The following is an 11,506-nucleotide window of genomic DNA, read 5'->3' as shown; positions in this document are numbered from 1 at the left end:
GGAAGAACCCCTTAGTGTGAGTGATGGACTGATACTTCTTCCAAAGTTAATTCCATAACCTGTTGGAGTTCTGTACATTCCTGTTGCCTGTGCCCAGTCTCTGTTGTTTCGGTTTGGCCCCTAGTCCATTGTCTTTCTGAAAACCCCCTTGTTGGTGACCATATTGGTTAGGTTGTCTGATGTTATAGTTGTAGTTGACACGGGGTGCATTTTGCAACCTTTCGCTCCTACGTAATCTTCATGGTTACTAGTATCTGGACCCATATCGCCAAAGTGGTCTAACTCGTCTAACGTGCCAAGATTGCAGTTGATGGTAGTTGGTGTAGGGTCAACAAATCGACCCGATAATTTTTCATTCAAACTTTCAGTTTGATGTTGACCTAAACCATTTTTGTTTTTATTGTTAATATTGTTATTACTCCGCATATGTCCTGGGCGCCACACCTGGGCCTCAGATGGAGGAGGATAAGCGGAACCCTGATTGTATGCCTTTTGGTCGCGTTCTAGTTTTTTAATTTTGTTGCCTTTTAATTTACTCTTGTGTAGGTTAATGCTCTCAAAAATTCTATTATACTCATATTTATATCTAGAAAAGTCCAAGTCATCTTGGACTTTTGTATCGAACTCAGTGATCGATTTAACAATAGAGTCCACGGGTAGGGAATAGTGCTTAATCATAACCTCAATGAGCTCAAAGCCCTGTTTGTCACATAAATGCACCAAGTCTGAGTGAAATTGTGAGCCATTAATCAAACCTGTTGGATATTGGGCTTTGCGTAAGCCTTTCGGCACTATCTTTAACTTTAGACGTTCCCTAAAATAGGAAATCTCCATTTGGGTTTTCTTCAGCTTTAATATGTGATTGTCTAACAGTTTAAGATTAGAAACAATGTCTGGTGTTTCATTGAAATTACCTCCTTGCTCACGGGTGGCAGTGTGAGGATTTACTTGATCCGTAGAAAACATAAAGTCTTCGGTTAACCATGTTGTTAACGAACGAACACCAGCACTCTTTTCCTTATCTTGATTTAAAGGAAAGTTCTGTGGTGATCTTCGTTCTGGAACTAATCCATTTAAGTTAGTTACAGGTTGCGTTGTTGATATATCCTCTAGGTTGCTGGATACTACCATAGACCCCGCCGGTCTTTGAGCTGGCGGTGGTGTTTCATCTGGTAGATTGCTGTCTGCAACAGCTCCCTGTTGGTCAAACCCAAGCACTGTATGTTCACCTAGGTTTACACTCGAGTCACCGACTGGTTCCGGTGTTAACGCTGAGAGGAAAGTACTAGGTATCTGTTGTTCAAATTGGCGCACTCTTAAACTGATCCTGGATCCATCAAATGGGATTAGTTGCTTCAACTGTTGTTGATTTTTGCCTAGTTGGTCAAGACGTGAGCAAATAGACTCCATTTTCCCCAGGAGAAGTGGTAATAGGTCGTTGTTCAAAGGCATTACTATTGATACTGTGTTCGATGTTGAGAAACTATTTATTTCCTCAGTTTGAGGTACTGCACAGTCATTTGGAGTGAATAGCCCTAGAGACCCTGCCAAGTTGGACGCCATAAAACTGATAAAACTGATACAAAACAAACTGTTTAAAACGGAAAAATGACCAAAATGGTAGTCAGGACTAAAAAGATTACTAACATGCCTAGGGTACACAGTAAACGAAAATAAATCAAAACTAGTACCCTCTCAAGAGGTAATATTCCTGGGTGCAAGCTTAAATACAACTGCCCAGATGGCTTATCTCACGCCAGACAAACAAAGGCAACTGACTATTTATTTCAAAATGTTGGCAACAAAGACCCAGTTATCTGCAAGAAAAAATCTGCAGGCTTTGGGCTTCATGGCATCCTGCATTCTGCTAATTCCATATGCAAGACTGCATATGAGGAAACTTCAATGGTATCTAAAAAGTGTTTGGACTCCACATTGCCACAGCCTGGAAACAATAATTACCCTCATTCCCTGCCTGCAACAGGAGTTTCGATGGTGGGCAAAGGCCTGTCACCACAACAAGGGGCAACCATTCGCTTTACCCACAACCAGGCAGATATTAACAACAGATGCATCAGATTATGCCTGGGGGCCCACATGGCAGGAAGATGTATTCAGGGCACATGGTCCGCAAGCCAAATGCATCTACATATCAACCAAAAAGAGATGCTAGCTGTTCAGAATTCCCTGACAGCCTTCAAGGATCTACTTCATCCAGGACAACTACTGATGAAGATGGACAATACTACAGTCATGTGGTACATAAACAAGCAGGGAGGCACTCATTCCTACCCCCAATGCAGACTAGCCATGAATTTGTGGGACACAGCATTGACTTACCAAGTACATCTGCAGGCACAATTCCTGCCAGGAAAGATAAATACTCTGGCAGACGAACTAAGCAGAAACCTCATGGATCCCCACGAGTGGAAATTGGATCTGCAAGTCTTCATCATGATAACAAGGAATTGGGGATGCCCAGACATAGATCTATTTGCTTCCCCTCACAACTGCCAACTACAGAGATTCTGCACAAGGACATATCACAAGCAAGCATGGAAAGTGGATGCTCTATCTTTCAGCTGGAAAACCTTAACAGTATATGCCTTTCCTCCAGTGCTTCTCCTCCCCAAGGTACTCCTAAAAGTCAGACAAGAGAAGCCACAAATGATACTGATTGCCCCAGACTGGCCCCGCCAGCACTGGTACCCAATCCTAAGGAACTTGTCTCAGTACCCAGCCTGGACATTACCTCAGATTCCTCACTTAATGTCCCAACACGACAATCAGATCCTGCACAGCCAACTCAAGACCTTAAATCTGGCAGCATGGCGGATAATGTAGTTATTCAAAACGCACCTCTCTCTAAAGCGGTGATGGATGTTATTTTGGAGGCCAGGAGGCCTAGTACCAGAAAATCTTATGCTGAAAAATGGAAGAGATTCTGTGCTTGGAACCAGGCACAAGGGATTGACACAACTGTACCAAATATTCCTCAGATTTTGCAATATTTAACTGAGATGCTGGACAAAGGCCTATCCTTTTCATCAATTTAGATTCATGCATCTGTCATTTCAGCTCATTACAATACAGAGCCACCTATTTTTTCTCATCCTTTATTAAGGCAGTACCTCAGAGGAGCCAAAATCTTAAGGCCTCCAAGGAGATCACCAATACCTGCATGGGACCTCAATTATGTCTTGGAAAAACTCACCCTGCCTCCTTTTGAGCCAGCCGCTACAGCTGATATAAAATTGTTATCATGGAAAACAGCTCTGCTCCTAGCATTAACCTCTGCAAGACGACTCTCAGAGCTACAGGCACTCATGGCTGTGGAACCTTTTATCATTTTCCATCCAGATAGGGTTTCTCCAAGGACAAACCTGACATTTATGCCTAAGGTAGTGTCCAGTGTGGTCCTTAACCAAACTATTCATTTGCCCACCTTTTACCCAAACCCACAGAATCTGGGTGAGAGACTTCTGAATTCTTTGAACATACACATCTGCGCTTCTACTTGGACAAAACCAAAGCTTTCAGAAAGACTGAGCAATTACTAGTGGCATATGCTGCAGGATCACAAGGAAAGGCTATCTCAAAGCAGACTATTTCAAAGTGGATAGGCCACTGCATTCGTTTCTGCTATTCACAACATGGCAAATCAGTGCCTAAGGGCATTAGGCCACATTCAGCCAGAGCAGCAGCCACTTCAGCAGCCTTCCTCAGAGGAGTACCAACCAAGGACATTTTAGAGGCTGCAACCTGGAGTTCAGTGCACACTTTTACAAAGCACTATCACTTACCATTCTACTCTAAATCCAGGGCAGGCTTTGCCACTGCAGTTCTGCAGGGCCTCATAGCCACTCCTAATCCTATTTAGCTCCAGCCTCCCAACCTTATCTTTGGGATTCAACCCAATTGTAATGACTGCAACAGTGAAACACGATGAACATAGTACAGTTGTGTACTTACCATAAATGTAGATGTTCAAGTGTATTCACTGTTGCAGTCCAGGTTACCCTCCCACCATCCCCCTTATCTTTGCTGGAACTTATCTGTACTTCTCTATTCTATACAACCTATGTGGTGTATTTGCTTGTAGATGAAGGAAAAATTTACCTTGGTGCTTGCATGCTTTATTGACATATTTTTAGCCTACCCTTTTGGGGGCACCTGACATCTGGGGCAAGAAAAACTGAAGAAAATGGCGTCGGCTGCATCTTTTATACCCCTGGCACACTGACATCAGGGAGGAGGCAACAGCAACTGACGCCGGACCTAGACTTTGGAATTCAGGCCGACTGTGGGTAGCCTGCCAGCAGGATAACCCAATTGTAATGACTGCAGCAGTTAATACATTCAATCATCTACATTTATGGTAAGTACACAACTGTACTTTTACCCCTCCACATAGGACCCATTCCCCAGATCATAGGAAAAGATCCTCAGGTTCCTGACCTGGGTCTCCAGCTAGGTCATCCATTTCCTCCTGATTCTCCAGGAGCATCCTGCCTGCAGACATGGACAGGACGATGAGGTCCTTTCTGAAGGCTTAAATTGAGTTGGGGCTTTTGGCTTCCCTGGCTCACAGGCTTAGGGAGCCTTTTTCCCCTCCCTGCCTACCTTCTCCTCATCCAACCTTGCATGGATTGGACTCAGGGGAGCCAGTGTGCTGCATAGAGGTGATGGGCGTTTCTAGGACTCTCTTTGTCCCTACCCTAACAGGGTCTTTGGCCAGTTTGGTTTCCATTCCTCTGGGACAGGCTGTCACCCCTGAGTCTGTGGGGGCTGGTTCAGGTCCGGGATTCTCGTTCCGTTCTTTGCCCCTCAGTGCTTTGGCTCTTGATAGCTCCTGGCCAGCACTGTTTGGAGGGTTGGGGGTTCTGGCGGGTTCTGCTCCCTCCTCTGTTGTGGTATCAGCAGGGGAGGGAGGCTCGTCCAGTCCCTCCATGTTCTGGGTAGTGGAAAGATCCCTCTCTGCTACCAGAATAGCCTCTCCGACTCACTGTGCTTCTTCCCAGCCCCAGAATTTGAGTGGACCCCCTCATCCTGATTCTGGTCAGCCCATCCTGTTTAGCCTCCAAGGGGGAGTTTCCCCCATAGGGGTCCCTTACTGTTATGAGTCTGCCCCTGGGCCTCCCACACGGGAAGTGCCTCGGAAGAGGACATGTAAGAGGAGACATCTGGACTTCCCTATGGAGTCTCTCATGAGGGACCTAGATGTCAAGGAATGGGACGGGTCCCCAAGGTCGCGGCCCGATGACATCTCCTTTGGAGACATGTTGAAGATCCTTAAGGCCAAGAGCGGTTGGTCTGCCCAGCCCCCATCCTCTGAGGAAACCTTGTTCCTGGATGCTTTCATTATGGGCCCATCTACCTCTTGGGTGCTGCCCATGCTGACCCTTTAATCAACCTTATCGCCAGCGGGTCATGGAAGGAACCCGATTCAGTGGAGCCAGTACCCAAAAGAGCTTATAAATTTTTAACCCACCTTCAGATAAAGCCTTCTGATCCAAGACTGTTCCTGTTGATGCAGTTGTGGTGGCTTCTAGCAGCAAGAAAGAGATGGCGGAGCAGAGTTCATCTGTCCTCCCTCCCAACCGTGAATTGAGAGCATTTGACAGATTTGGAAAGCAGGTGTTCACATCGGGTTCTTGCAGCCTGCGAGCTTTGAACTATCTGACCCATTTTACCTGTCTCCAGAGGGATATGATAAAGGAGCTTTCAACTTCCCTCTGAGTCCATGCCAGCAGAGGACTTTAAGTCCATCTCTCCCAAGCTGGCCACTCTTACATCAATAACTGATTTGTCCAGGAGGTTAATATCCATTGCTGCAGAGGGTTTCTCATGGGTGGCAGGTACAGGCATTGTCATCCGGCATCATGCCTGTCTGCGTTTATGCGGGTTTGCAGAGACCTTTAAAGCATCATTCACCAATGCACCCTTTAATGGTTCCACTCTTTTTGGACCCAGCACTAAGGAAACTTTGACCCGCAGGGAGCATGAGGGGACGACTCTGTTGGCTGTAGGGATCAAATTCTCTACCCCTAAAGGTCCATTTCCAAGACCCAAAAAGGGAATAGAAAAATGTGGTTCCGCATGTCACAGTCTTCCTTTCAGGAAGCTCAAAAAGATTCCTCCTCCAGAGGATGGGGGGAGAGGTTCCAGTGGTCGATGCCACCCTAGAAGCAGAGGAGGCTGACAAAACCAGGGTTCAAGGGAGCCATTCTCTGAGAAGCCCACTGCCCCTGAGGCGTTGCCCGATTGTCCCTCCCTGGACCAGTCGGGGGTCAGTTGGCTTTGCAGCCTTTAGCCTGAGCGAACATCATAAACGATCAGTGGGTGCAAAGAATCATATTCAGGGGCTACTACATTCCCTTTTCAGACCCCCACCCAGAAGCAGAACTCTCCCAGATGTACCACCCAGTCAGAGAGATTTAGCCCACCTAGAGGTCACCAACCTCTTCCAAAAAAGAGCCATTCAAAAGGTCCCCACAGGACAGATAGATGGGCGGTCCAGGAGATTCCTCCACTTTCGCTTAGGGGCCAATCACTTCCAATTCAGAGCCCTGCCCTTTGGACTCACCACACCCCCCTGGGTGTTCACCAAATGCATGGCAGTGGTGGCAGCTCATCTCAGGCTGCAGGGATTCCATATTTCTCTACCTCGACAATTGGCTCCTTACAACCTTCACAAAGCATCAACTGGTGGAGAACACACGTTTTCTTCTTTGTCTCTTCGATCACCTGGGGATAACAGTGAATCTGACCAAATCTTCCTTGACCCCATCTCAACAACTGGAATTTATAAGCATGCAGCTGGACACTACTTTGGAGATTGAAGCCTTTGCTCTCTGACACGTGCTTCTTACTTGATTTCACATTCAGACTCTTCTGGAGCAAACTCGTCCTCCAGTATCACTCATTCTGAGGGCTTTGAGTTCCATGGCAGCTGTCATTTATCTGGTCCCTCTCGCCAGATACTACGTGAGAGTGCTACAGTAGACTCTGGTGGTTCAGTGGTCCGCCCTTTCTTATCCCTTGTCAGTCCCCATTCATCTCACTCCAGTTTGTCGGAGACACCTATCATGGTGGATGGATTCCCCGGATCTCCTAGCAGGCAAGCCATTCTCTCCACCCGTTTCAACAGCCACAGTGACCATGGACACTTCCCTCCTAGGGTAGGAGGTGGGGGACACTTTCAACGAAAGACTGTCCAAGGGACGTGGCCTCATTCAGAGACCAAACTTCACATAAACATTCTGGAGATGAGAACAGTCCTCCTATAATTGCAAGCATTTCCAGATTGCCTCCCTCTGGGGACAATAGTAGTTCACACAGACAACATGGCTGTTGTGTGGTTCATAAACAAGCAAGGGGGCATATGTTCTTATCTGTTTTGTTGCAAGTCCATGAGGGTTTGGGAATGGGCGATGTCCTCGGGGCACTTTCTCATTGCAATGCACATTCCTAGAGTTTCCAGTGTACTGGTGGACAAGCTAAGCAGGGCTATTCTGACCCCTCATAAGTGGTCCCTGAATCCTTCAGTGGCAAAGCAGATCTTCTGCTGGTGGGGCCAACTGTGCTCGATCTGTTTGCTTCCCCTCTCACTCACAAATGCGACAGTTACATTGCCTTGATCCCTCCACAGGAGGAGTCCCCCAGGGACACTCTGACTCACGATTGGCCTCCGGGTCTCCTTTATGCCTTTCCACTATTACCCCTAATTCCCTGAGTTCTTCAGAAAGCAAGACACCTCAGGCCACAGTTGATACTCATTGCCTCCTTGGCCTCGGCAGGTGTGACTGCCCTTTTAGTGGCTATAACCTCAGCAAAGAGAGTGTCAGAGTTGCAGGTTCTTACCATTGAGCCTCCTTACTTAATATTTCATAAAGATAGAGTGGCCTTAAAACCTAACCCTTCCTTTATGCCGAAAGTAGCCACTAAGGCGAATCTCAGTCAATCGATCCAACTTCCAGTGTTCTTCCCTAATTATGCTAACAAGGGGGAATACATTTTGCATACATTAGATGTTCATTGTCAGCTTCATTTCTGTTTGCACAGAACTAAGCCTTTTCACCTCTCAGACCAATTATTTGTGGCCTTTTCAGTTAACAAGAAGGGCCAAGCTGTATCAGAAATTACTATCTCCCATTGAATTTCTCAATGCATTTCTTACATATATTCTTCATGTGGTTCTCCTTTGCCTGGACCAGTTAGGGCTCATTCTACCAGGTCAGTGGCCACTTCAGCTGCCTTTGTATCCTGTCAGTCTTTAGATGACATTTGTGCAGTGGCAACTAGGTCCTCTCCTCATGACTTCATCTCTCATTACAAACTTGACTTAATTTCTAGAGGAAGGGCTTCCTTTGGCTCCATTGTTCTTCAGCATGTCCTTCCTTGAGGCCACCCAAGAATTTTGGGTAGCTGGTGACTCTGACCCATATGTGATGAAATGGTGACTAGGATAACATCAGTGTTGTAGTTATGTAATCACCATAACTTGGTATCTGTGTTATCCATAGTCACCATTCATCACGGTCCCACCCTCCAGCCCCCTTCCTGAGGGATTGGCAGGGTTTTGGTGGACCTTTTCTGGTGACAGGTTTCTTCTGTCTTCTATCACCAAGGCAAATTCGATCTGAGGGATTAGAGGTCAACAGAGCATTATGGGAAGGGAGGAGCTTGAGCTAAGCTGTTGTCCAACTGTGCCGGCTCAGATCCGATGTTGGATCCTAGACCCATACATGATGAATGTTGTCTACGGATAACAGATACCAAGTTATGGTGAGTACATGACTATTACTCTGACTTCTTTCAGACAACTGTATAACTTGGGTCTTATATATTCCATGGACAGAAGTGCATGTTTTCACTTCCATCATCTCTACACACCATAATCTTTTGGATGCAAAACTCTGTTCCCTAAAGGGTTTCTACATCTTTAGGCCTGAGTTTCATGATTGACAGCCTTGTCTGACTGCTATTGGTACCAGCAGATTTAACTATCCCAGAATTCGTATTTTTGAAGTCTGCAGCTCTAGATGGATTTTTTTGTAAGTTATGTGGGTATGCAATGTATTGTATCCTTGCATGTCATGCATTTTTTTCTGTTTTGCAGGTTGTTCTTGGGGATTGTAGCTGAACTTAGTGATGTAGGGGAGATGGCCATACTGCTGTAGCCTGATGTGTAATGACATACTAAATGTGGGAAAGAGAGGCAACTCAGAAATGTTCTGAATGGGTAATAGAAGGGGATATTCCAAACATTTACTCATTGGAGGAGTCTCCTCCACAGATCAGTCAACATAGTGACTACATAATTGTCATTTCCTTATCAGAAAAAGCTTTGTATCATTGTGCTAGACAGATCCCTCAGCTTACCATAATTTTGCAGAATATCCTTGCTTAAAACTGATTTTCTGGCAAGTCACTGAGAATTACAGTTGGTCGGTAATGCCAGGCATTGGAGTTTCATTATTGTTCAGAAAATGCTTGTTGATGCAAAACCTGAGGTAATATTTAAAAATTGTCCCTGATTTTGTACCTCCATTATTTGTGGTTTTGTTCATAATTCTTGATAAAAGAAGTTGAGAGGTATGTTGTGAAAACATAGTAGTGATGAGGAAGGCTCAGGTGTCCAGTGGAGTTCTCATGCATACAGACAGCATCACCACATTCAATTCTCTAGTCTTCTGCATGGGAGTGTAATACTGTAGAACTGACCAATTAAGAGGAGTCTGATTTAATTTGGCTCAGTATATATCTCTGGTGCTTATCAAACTTGTCAGATTCTTTGAGTCATTTTGAAACTGGAGTAAAACGACAGTTGGACAAATTCTGAATATTTTTCTTCTGTGGAGTGAAATATAGTTTTTTTTGTGCAAACTGCAAAAAAATTCAACTGCCAACCTGTTCCTTACTAAAGTCAGATCCTAGGGGCATATTGGTTAGTCCCCTTTTCTCTTTGAGCATGAGGCTTATATTTCCTTTTCCTCTTCTGACTTTCATTTAGAATACTACTAAAGGCCAAGAGGGATCTTGGTGGCATAATTTTAGTGGCTTCTCTTTAGGAATGCCAGTTTGGTTTCCCTGTTGCAGCAGTTTACTGATTTTCTGCAACAACTTTTTTCTAACAACTTAGGCTCCAATTTTGCACCATCTTACATAAATCAGAATCCTAGAACCTTTTGCTTTGCTTCTGAAATGTAGACATAGCTATGTATGGAGCTTCAAATTTGAATTAGAAAATTCTTTTTATCAACTAAAGAGTCTTATAGAATAAGCGTTGTGCCAGAATGGAAGGGATTTGCCACTTGTTAGAGTCAAAAGGTTTTAACCCTTAATGAATGTAGTGTAAAGCTTGACTATTTGCTTTCACCTTATATATGCAGTATTGCAATATTCTGCTGCTGAGGTTCATCTTGTTTGAAGTTTCTGTGTTTTGTATAATGTTCAAGGAAAGACAGTAACCAGATCACTAAAAGATGATGTGTTTATGGTAATCTCAAACCTCCCATTAGAAATCTACTTGCATTATGAGATTTAAGTTTTGTCTTGATAGCACTGGCCTTTTTTCTCCTTGAACCTATGACTGTAAGTAACATTAGCATTGTTTTGGAGGGCATTTTTGTTAGTGATCTTTATTTTGGCCAGCAAAATTAGAGAGCTTCAACCTTAATATTTTGAGGCACCCTTTTTTTTTTGGATATACATAGTTTTTGAGGGCAAATAAAATCTGACTTCTGAAGCCTTCCGTGGTGGACAGCTCTTGGGATTTCTTCATTCTTCTGCTGTTCCCATCTGAATTTTATTTTCCATTTCCATGCAGTGGGGAAGGAAGAGTGCCTTCTGCTGGAATGCATCCTGGTACTACATGATTTACAGTAGTGAAGACAGTCCTCCATACATGTCACTGTTTTTCTGCTGTTGATGCAATTTGGATCTCAATTGTAATGGGCATCTTGGAAATGTTTCTGTATACATTACCTAATAAACTGAATTTTGTAAGCATTTTTGCATCTTTTCTGCATTTTGGAAGAGGAACAGAGCACTGAATATTGCCATAAGTGCCAGTGTTTCAACTTGCCAGCCCACAAATGGAGAAAAACCCTTTCCTCTTAAGATAGTGATGGTGGCTGGGGGTACCAAGCAAAGAGACTAGCAGAAGGTACTGTTGGGCATTCCCAAGACAATGCTAGAGTAACACAAGGAGGGGAAATTAAAGGCCCAACATTTGACACATCCTTTTGGCAAGTCTGGTCACAAGGTGGTCTTTTACTCCATTCTGTTGGCAGCTCCTTATATTCTCTAACTGCACAAAAAAAAAGACAGGAGTTCATACATGTTGCTTGACAACAAACACAAGAGGCCCAGAAGAAGAACAGTTTCAGCAGGCACCTTGAGGGAATATATGCCTTGGGTAGCCACACTGCCTTTCCTATGCTGAAGCATTCAGTACATGCTCACAGCCAGCATGCTATGTTGAAGTGGTCCCTTTAGTTCA

The sequence above is a fragment of the Protopterus annectens genome, chromosome 16.part0 (assembly GCF_019279795.1).
Source record: "Protopterus annectens isolate FY-2018-M chromosome 16.part0, PAN1.0, whole genome shotgun sequence".
Lineage (NCBI taxonomy): Eukaryota > Metazoa > Chordata > Ceratodontiformes > Protopteridae > Protopterus > Protopterus annectens.
Note: the sequence above shows the minus strand (reverse complement) of the source record.